Source organism: Triticum urartu, chromosome 7A, assembly GCF_056163025.1.
Source record: "Triticum urartu cultivar PI428250 chromosome 7A, HENAU_Tu73, whole genome shotgun sequence".
In the NCBI taxonomy this organism is placed as follows: Eukaryota; Viridiplantae; Streptophyta; class Magnoliopsida; order Poales; family Poaceae; genus Triticum; species Triticum urartu.
The window spans coordinates 421,381,262-421,391,770 of NC_141879.1; the positions used below are offsets into that span (position 1 = coordinate 421,381,262).

Here is a 10,509-nt window from a genome sequence, read left to right on the forward strand (position 1 = left end):
CAATGTTGTCCTAGGTTATCCCGGAGTACCCGTGTGATAATCCTATGGTCCGCCACCCAGGCTCAAAGGGAACTGCGATATTTCATGCTAGAAACTTCCATGTGCAGCCACAAGCTATTATGGGCTCCAGCATAGTTGAGTAAGTTGCGTGAAGCTCTTGAAGAGGTGGATCAACAGGTAGAGGGATGTAGGTTGATATGGTCTGCCCGGAGTAAGGAGTTAATGCTTCCGAAAGACTGTGTCTCAGTCATCCGTTTCTCAAACACCCGGCAGTGCGAGAAATCCAACGGAGGAGATCGGGTCTTGTGGGGAAAAGTGCACAAACCTCTGCAAAGTGTATAAACTAATCGTGGTTAGCCGTGTCCCCGGTTATGGACAAATCTTGAGTATCTAGTACTTGGATTATCATATGTATCTCATCACTCTAAATTAATATTGTTGGGTTGATAATTATTTTTAATTGGGATTGAGTTGGAGGAACCTTCTCAATTATGTTTCAACTACCATGATAGTTAAATAAAATATATTCCTTTGTTATAGGGAAAAATTGGCTTTTCCCAAAAACTATAACCATAGAGCTTTCCACCAGCCAAATATGCATGTAGTGATAGCATTATTCTGTTGTTGCTCTGTTGTGTTATATTGCCAGCATATTCCATGTGCTGACCCGTTTTCGGGCTGCAACGTATTATGTTGCAGACTTTTCAAACAAGGAGTAAGGTTCGTTAGGTCGTTGTCATGCAGCTCAGCTATGCTGTTGGAGTTGATGGACTCACTTTGTCTTCCAAGCCTTCCGCTGTTATCGTATTAGATGGCCTTAAGCCATATTTATTGTAATAAGTTCTCTTTTGAGACATTCGATGTAATAAGTGTGTGATTGCTACTCTGTTATAAATTCTCGAGTACTGTGTGTGTCAGCGTTACCGATCCAGGGATGGCACTGAAGCACAGAGACTTGACCGTTTAAGGTCGGGTCGCTACAAGATGGTATCAGAGCACATGCTGAGTGTAGGACATGACCACTAAGCAAAAGCCCTAGATCACTATTCTCTTCCCATTTCTGACTCCTCTCCATTTTCTATTCTTTAGGATGGCGGACGCAAGGAACAAGTTTGCACAACCAGATGAAGACGCACCCTTTTGGACGACACTTGAAGGAAGTCACTAGGTACCTGAACATCGGAATACCAAGCTTCACCGGGACTTACAACGCCACTTTACCAGAAGAGGAGCAATGGATGATCAAGTTCAAGTTCCAGGAAGGACATTCACACCAGTCACTAAATCCATACAGTTTTCCTTCGATGCACCAACCTGGAGTCTAGGAAGGAGTATGGCGGCTCACATCACCATGGGACGTATTGGAGAAGTTTACCATAAGGAGCTTAAGGATACTATCTGCTAGATTCGTGGGCGTCGAGACGATCAATGCAAGATGATCAGCACCAGGAAGGATAGATCAATTACAGCTTTCATCCAGGAGTTAAACCAACACATTTGTCACCAGGAGAACCAGATGTGCACAGGCATGATAGATCTGAAGAAGGCAATGACAAGGATCACGGAATTGGAGGAAGAACTAAAGGCTACACGCGAAGATTATGAGGAGGAAATCGTCATACTAGTGGAGAAGAATGACGATTTGGAAAGGAAGCTAGGAGTATTCATGGGAGAACCCGCACCAGGAGGAGAAGACGAAGAACCCAAGGAGATTCATTCTGAGGACTACATCATCATTGACGACACCGACTCAGACCCCGACGATAGCGATGATGACTATGAAGACGAAGCTGGAGCAGACATCATGGAGTCTTCAACCGATCAATTTTTTAGTAGACCACCACGTCAGTAGTAGTATTCCACCATGTATATAGTATAGTCTAAGCACTTTTGTAACGATAGTTAGATCGATTGTATGCCCTTGCTTTATTGATTGAGTGAAATGATTGTGTTTGTCTCATGTGCATATGGGTAGTGTTTTTCTCATTAGACCTCATTCTATTCTATTCTCTTCCCTCTAAACCCATCATATGCCTCCGAGACGTGACCCTGGATTTACTTTCCCACCGGAGCTCACTCAGTTGATCCAGTAGCAGAATACCCTGATGCAGTTGTTAGTTCAGAACCAAGGCAACAACAACAACAACCCACCGCCACCACCACCAGTTGACAACTGAGCACACTTTCTAAGGTTGCAGTCGCCGGTGTTTTCCAGTAGCACCGAGCCGATAGTGGCAGATGATTGGCTCCGTAGGATTGGAAGGGAGTTAACCACTGCAGGATGTATAGATGCTGAGAAGGTGCGTTTTGCCACACATCAGTTGGATGGACCAACAGCCTCATGGTGGGAGAATTACACTGTCACCTACCCTATAGCCACTGTTACATGGGACCAGTTTCAGCAAGCTTTCCGTACAGCCCATGTCTCAACTAGAGCTATGAGTCTGAAGGAGCATGAGTTTCGCAATTTACACCAGGGGAACCGTATTGTGGTTCAGTACGCGGATGAGTCTAGCAAGTTATCTCACTATGCCCCTGACGATGTGGCCACAGATGCCGCAAAGCAGGAGAAGTTTATGGAAGGGCTGAATGATGAGATGAGCATGCAGTTGATGGTGGCAACATTCAACATCTACCAAGAGTTGGTAGATAAGGCTCGATTGAAGGGAAGCAGCAGCAGATTGAGAGCCGTAAGAGGAAGTATGGACAAGGAAGGTATAATTCAGGAGCTCAGCAGAAGCCTCGCCTAATCCCGAACTCGGGAGGACTTGTTCATAACCATGGAGGCCACACCCACAATGGAGGAAGTACCCATAATCATACTGGCCCAAGGAATGGGAACGGGAATGGAGCAAGCAACAATCAGAACCGCACCAATCCAGCCACACCCGCCAAGAGAGACCTAAGCCACGTTACTTGTTTCAAGTGCGGGAAGACTGGACACTATGCCACGGAGTGCCCTGAAGCGAAGAATGGAAACGGTAACGGGAGCGCTGGAAAGAAGCCCAATCCATTCAACAAAGGACAAGTGAACCACGTTAATGTGGAGGAGGTTGAAGAGCAGCCACACGCGGTTATTGGTAAGTTTTTGGTTAAGTCTTTTACCGCCCTTGTTATTTTTTATACTGGTGCATCGCATTCATACATATCAAGGGGATTCGTGGATAAGTTTAAACTACCAACCCAAACCCTTAGGACCCCTTTGTTAGTGAGTTCACCTGGAGCAGAGTATATGGCAAGTCGATGGTGCGACCAGATACCCTTAACCATTGGTAGCCATATTTTTTCGTCCGACCTAATAATCTTGGAGTCACAAGGATTGGATGTGATATTAGGCATGGACTGAATGTCAAAGTATGGAGGAAGCATTGACTGTGCTAGTAAATCAATTTGTCTCACCACCCCTGAGGGAAAAAGGATCAAGTATGTATGTATACATGCGCCTAGGAGTAGCCAAGTAAATATCCTCACGGGAATTGTTCAGGAGGAAGTGCCTATAGTGAAGGATTACCCGAATGTTTTTCCAGAGGAGTTACCAGGCATGCCACCGGATCGAGACATCGAGTTTTTGATAGAACTATTGCCAGGCACCGGGCCTATATCAAAGAGACCCTATCGGATGCCCGCGAATGATCTGGAAGAGATTAAGAAGAAGATCAAGGAGTTATTGGAGAAAGGTTACATTCGACGAAGTTCATCACCATGGGGAGCCCCAGTGCTTTTGGTTGAGAAGAAGGATAAGTCTCTAAGAATGGTTGTTGATTATCGTGCATTAAATGAGGTGACGATCAAGAACAAATACCCACAGCCGATGATCAATGATTTGTTGGACCAGCTGCAAGCAGCTAAGGTGTTTTCAAAGATCGATCTGCGATCAGGATATCACCAGCTGAAGATTCGAGAGAAGGATATACCAAAGACAACATTCACCACACGGTACGGGTTGTATGAATATACGATCATGTCATTTGAACTGACTAACGCCCCTGCCTATTTCATGAGTATGATGAACAAGGTATTCATGGAATATTTGGATAAGTTTGTTGTGGTGTTCATTGATGATATAATGGTATAATCGAAGAATGAGGAGGAGCACGAAGAGTATTTGCATTTAGTTCTCGAGAAACTCAGGGAACATCAGTTGTACGCCAAGTTCAGCAAATGTGAGTTTTGGTTGAAGGAATTCGGATTCCTTGGACATGTTATATCAGGAGAAGGTGTAGCAGTAGACCCCACCAAGGTTCAGTCAGTCACTGGATGGTTGGCACCCACTTCAGTTAGCGAGATCCGCAGTTTTCTTGGACTCGCATGATACTATCGGTGATTCATAGAAATTTTTTCAAAGATTGAGAAGCCAACGACAGAGTTATTGAAAAAGGATACCAAATTTAAATGGACGGAAGAATGTGAGGCAAGTTTTCAGGAGTTAAAGAAACGTTTGACTACAGCCCCAGTGTTGATTCTGCTGGATATACGTAAGGAGTTTCAAGTGTATTGCGATGCCTCTCGCCTAGGATTTGGAAGTGTGCTTATGCAGGACGGAAGAGTTGTTTCGTATGCCTCACGACAACTAAAACCGCACGAATTGAATTATGCCACGCATGATTTCGAGTTAGCAGCAGTAGTGCATGCGCTCAAGACTTGGAGACATTACCTTATTGAAAACCGTTATGACGTGTACACGGATCATAAGAGTTTGAAGTACATTTTCACACTGAAGGAGTGGAACCTTAGGCAGAGAAGATGGTTGGAGCTTATAAAGGATTATGACATGAAGCTTCACTATCATCCAGGGAAGGCCAATGTCGTAGCAGACGCTTTGAGCCGGAAGAGTTATGCTAATACCCTAGTAAGCACGGGATTGCCAAAGGAGTTAGAAGAGGATCTCAGGGAACTTCGAGTGGAGATTGTTCCTAGAGGTTTTGTTGCAACAATGGAAGTTCATTCGACATTGTTAGGAAAGATTCGAGAAGTTTAGAAGGATGACAAAGAGATTGCTGAGATAAAGGAGAGAATGGGCAAAGGAAAGGCCAAAGATTTTCGTGAGGATGAGCACGACACCTTATGGTTTGAGGACCGTATTTATGTGCCCAATAACACAGAGATCAGGAAGTTAATACTTCAGGAGGCTCATGACTCACCATACTCGATACACCCCAAAAACACCAAGATGTATTTGGATTTGAAGGAACGTTTTTGATGGACTGGTATGAAGAAGGATATTGCTGAGTATGTAGCCGTATGTAATGTATGTCAGAGAGTGAAGGCTGAACATCAAAAGTCAGCAGGATTGTTACAACCTATGCTGATACCCGAATGGAAGTGGGATAAACTTGGCATGGATTTTATCACCGGATTACCCAGGACCAAATTAGGATATGATTCTATATGGGTAGTAGTTGATCGCTTGACCAAAGTGGCTCACTTTATCCCAGTGAAAATCACCTATACAAATGCGAAGTTGGCCAAGATATACATGACCAGGATCGTATGTCTGCATGGAGTTCCTAGGACCATTGTATCAGATAAACACTACTAGAATCAACGATTTTATCTAGGGCCAAATTCTTTACCTAGAGCTTATTCATCTCCTCAAGGTAAAGAACAGACGTGAATAGTACACCCTAGGGAAAGAGAAATTCCCGTGTGAAAGAGGTGGACGCGCCTTTTTTTTGCGTTGGCGGGCTGTCCTATGCGATATTTTGGCATGGACCCACTTCACAGGGAGAAGGGCGCCCGCTTTAGGGGTCTGTTTGGATGGCTGTCAAAGGCTGCCTTTCCAAAATTTTGGTCGTTGACCACAAGATGGGCAGCCGTTTGGATTGCAGCCGAATCTCTCGATGGCTGCCAATTTTTTGACCAGCCGTTGTGATTTTGTACTAGTATATGGGTGAGTTCTTGGCGGCGATTTCCTTCGCCAAAAATTTAGCAGGCCATCGTTTTGGCAGGGCTGGTTTGGGTTCAATCCAAACAGCCCCTAGGTCTTCTTCCCCCTCTGCCTTCTCACCCAAAAACGAGCCGCCGCCGGTCCCTTCTCCTCCGATCCACTTCTTTCCAAAGTCGCCCTTGCCACCGATGCCAGCATGGAGCAAGGAGATGCCGGCGGAGCTGGTGCAGGTTGCGTCCGTGCTGTCCGTGCCCCTCATCTCGGTAGCCCCTTCCCCTTGTCTTCCAAGTGTGCCACCACCCCTCCCTGCTGTGAGTTAGTGACCGGAGAGGAAGAACCAGATCCAAGCCGACGAGCACTGGGGCGAGGTCCCCGTGAGCAGGATCCGTCGCCTCCCACCACGCAAGGAGCCATGGTGTCCGGGTCACCGTTCCTTCTCCCCTTCTCGAATCAAGGATCCACGCCGACGATCCCCTTGATGCCCAAGCAGGTCTGCCCTACCACCTAGTCCACCACCATGCCTCCGCCGCTAACAAGGTCCATATCCCCTTATCTTACTGGTTCATAGATCCTCTAGATGCTATTTTGTGTATATTTGATTTGTCATTGTTGGTTGTATTAGAACATTAGTCTGTAACATGAGTCATTGATGCAACCTTTAAATATCTGAAGGTACATGTTTGTGTGATTGTCAGATTCGGTTTGTTCCCTTGCTTGCCAACCATCTGTATTACTATACGCATGTTGTTGCTCTCAAAATCTACAGTCAGTTTCAATCCAAAGGCTCTCTTTCATCTGCCTTAATTATGTTATTAATCAAAAACAAAAACTGTAATGATGCCGGAAGAATGGCGGTCCTCCGGCTGCTTGGGCCGGCCAGCTTAGCTGTCAGCGTGCTTGTGAAACTGAAACGCACGGCACCGGCCAGCTTAGCTGTCAGCGTGCGTGTGAAACTGAAACGCACGGCGGCGCCACAGCCGGAGGCCGGGAGCTTGCCCGCCTTATAAATGGCCTGCCTTGTAAATGGCCTGCATGACCGGAGCATAAGTTCCTCAAGGAGACCATCATTTTTTGAGAAATTGTGAGTTCTTGTAGCCCTATGATTGTTATCTGGAGTTACCATGTCTCGATGCATGAATTACTTGGCCAATGCATGAGTTACTTAGCATTGATCTAACAAATGTTGTAGTCTGGTGATGGTGTCCTGTTTCAGTAGCCGCGTAAAGCCTTGTTTCTAGGTTTGCAAGATCTGGACATACGACGATGCTGGCGCCCTGCGTGCTGATTTCACCTGCAGGCTACATGGACAACCAAACCGGTCTGCGTGGGGAGCTTACGACCGCCGTCACGCGTCTCTAATCCATGGTGGTGTTTTTGTGATTTAATGAGAGAATCGAGTGGAACTAAGGAGATCCATTGGATTAGCATGGACGGTTGATATTATAGGCTACTGCACCCATACAATAAACTGTAGAGGAGACGAACCCGCCCTCATAGACTCCGTTTGTTCGGCAATATACATTCATGTGTCAAAATGATATTTTTGGTAGATAACATGTTAGAAATTGGGTGGTTTATTATTCTAACTGCACTGAAATTATACATGGTGATGTATTGTAACTTCCCTTCTTTCTCTTTGGAATTACTAAGATGGAAACGGTTTGATCCTTTATTTTAGTTTATTTTACTATACTTATGTTGATAATATCATGTTTCACTTAATTTTTCCCTTGCCATTGGCAGCATCAAAGAATTGAGAAGGCTTGAGAAAGAGGAGAGAGCTAGAGAAAAGATGTTTCACAACGATATGATGGTAGGACCCTTCTCGCAATCAATTGCAGTTGGCAAACTATGGCAGGAGCTTCCGGGTGTTCACTCAGATGCTTGTTTGATGTTTTCATGGTACACCGTAGAGGAACAAGATACCATGTGCAATTATTATCTAAGGTACTTCCACATAAAAGTTCTGTCTAGTGATAGATTTTCAATATTCATGGCATGGCCATCAATCACACGTGCTTCCAGCAATTATGTAGTCTATTTTGCATCTTCTTATGCAGTTTCTTATGCCAGAAATGATATACTCCCTCCGTCCCAAAATAAGTGTCTCAATTTTAGTACAACTTTATACTAAGGTTAGTACAAAGTTGAGACACTTATTTTGGGACGGAGGGAGTATAAGAAAAGTCGCCACTTATGTTGCAACACGCCATTTACACACTGTTGTATAACTATATTATGTCTTATGGAACTCCTAGGAGCAAATTGCTACCTAGTCAAATATCTGAGATTTTCTCTCTGCATTAGAACTGTGAACAGATTTTGGCCGTATCTCCAAATTTAATCCATGTGTTTTGACATTCTTTATGGGTACTGACTAGGATTATTGTGAGATGACCAAGTGATGGAGGATATGAAGAATAATCAACTGATGCATAACTTTTGTCTTAGTAAAGCTTCAATATGTTTTTGTTCGAATATATATTTTCCACTGTTGATATTGCATGGTCGCTATAGTGGTCTAAGAATTTGAGTTTCATCGAAATCTATGAATGGAAGTTACTTGTTGCCAACCGATAGCTTATTACTCTGATAAAACTTGATTTTGGGTTTGATCAGTTCACATTTTTGTAATGCAGTGTGCATCCATTTCAATTATTAAACCTATTTGTGATTTTTGTAATGCAGTGTGCTAATTAGTAAACTGATATGTTGTACGCCATGTTCTTTGTTACTTTATATATTACTGAAATACCTTATGTATAGGTAAGAGAAGAAGATGATGCAAAGGCGATAAAACTTGTGTGCCATTATATGGAAAAAAGACACGAGGTGGTGTAAGGTAACTTCTCATGTTAGTATTTGGTGCGAGATCAGTCTTTTTCATATCAGATTGATTGGTTCTGCTTCTCTTGAGTGCTCTAATTTTGCATTCAATGTAGGGAAACTTTGGGTTGGCCTAATCATCAAATGGATGATGTGAGTTACCTCTGTAGTTAGATAATGGTGTCTTGGATGCCAACAGTGTCGTACTTTATCTGAAAAACAAAAAATCGATAAAGATGAGGTTTCTGTTGAGTTATTGAAGATGATGATGAGCTTGACGACAAGAGCTCGAAAATTGTAGAGAGCAGTGATGACATGCACATGGACAACAAGCTAGCTTTGCTTATCAAGGACAGTTGGCATAGTTCAGTAGAATGTGAACAACTTCTAAGTTGCAATACCTGTAAGATGTTGTTTTGTACAAAATGCTTGCCCTATGTACGATGTATATTTTGACCCCGAGTGTGATGTATGTGTTCATTGATAATCTGATGTGTAAGAGGAATTTTGGTTGCAATTTATAAATTTGAATTATGACTTCGAATTTAATTATTTGAATTATATTGGATATGAATTTTAATTTGAATTGAATATTTGTACATGAAAAATATGAATATGATTATCCCTAGGGTATTACTCAAACATCTGGTAGGGAAAGAATGGTAGGGGAATTTGTGGGGTGGCAAAATTTGGATGGACCCTACAATCTTTCCCTAGGGCTTGTGCCCCTAGGTAAAGAAATTTTCCCTAGAGCTTGCCACATGCACCCTAGGGAAAGAGGTCTTTCCCGACTATACTACACCTAGGGTTCTTTACCTAGGGCAAGTTGTAGGTAAAGTCTTTCCCTAGGGTTTTTCTCATTTCACCTAGGGTATATGGCTCTAGGTAAAACATGGACTTATAGTAGTGAGAGGAACACAATTTACCTCAAAGTTTTGGCATCAGCTGCATCAGACTTTGGGAACGAGATTGGAGTTCAGTACAGCATTCCACCCGCAGACGGATGGACAGAACGAGAGAGTCAACCAGATTCTGGAGGATATGTTGAGAGCTTGTGCACTAGATTATGGATCTAGTTGGGATGACAATTTGCCCTACGCAGAATTCTCATACAACAATAGCTATCAAGCCAGTTTAAAGATGGCACCGTTCGAAGCCCTGTATGGACGAAGGTGCAGAACACCCTTGTTATGGGATGAAGTTGGAGACCGTCCGTTGTTTGGACCAGATTTGATCAAGGAGTCTGAAGAAAAGGTTAAGTTGATTCGAGATAGACTGAAGGTAGCTCAGTCCAGGCAGAAGAGTTATGCAGATTCGAAACGCAAAGAAATAACCTATGAAATTGGAGATAGAGCATATCTGCAAGTGTCACCCCTGCGAGGAGTGAAACATTTTGGAGTTAAGGAAAAGTTAGCCCCGAGATTTGTAGGACCATACCGAATTTTGGAGCTATGGGAGAAGTTGCCTACAAGTTGGAGTTACCCGAAGGACTGTCAGGAGTTCATGATGTGTTTCATGTTTTCCAGTTGAAAAAGTGTCATGCGGAGATGGCCGATATACCGCTAAGAGATACAGTGCCCTTGAAGGCGATTCAGTTGGACAGTGATCTAACCTATGAGTAGAAACCAGTCAGGATTCTTGAATTTGCCAGCCGAGTCACCCGCAGCAAGGCTATCAAGTTTTGCAAAGTTCAGAGGAGCCACCATACCGAGGATGAAGCCACCTGGGAACGAGAGGATGATCTTCGCAAAGACCACCCACACCTATTTTCTAGCCAACCCGAATATCGAGGGCGA

General features: G+C 43.8%; 1 long non-coding RNA gene across 3 annotated transcripts; it reads left to right on the forward strand.

Moving 5' to 3' along the window:
* Positions 1–5,749: 5,749 nt before the first annotated feature.
* Positions 5,750–9,262, forward strand: LOC125522024 (uncharacterized). Of its 3 annotated transcripts, none has more exons than XR_007289602.2 (4): positions 5,750–6,377; positions 7,631–7,834; positions 8,654–8,729; positions 8,830–9,262. It is a non-coding gene; the product is annotated as an uncharacterized LOC125522024 (long non-coding RNA). The 3 variants fall into 3 exon arrangements; XR_007289601.2 differs by having other exon boundaries at positions 5,751–6,424; XR_007289600.2 differs by having other exon boundaries at positions 5,757–7,834.
* The last annotated feature ends 1,247 nt before the right edge of the window (positions 9,263–10,509 follow it).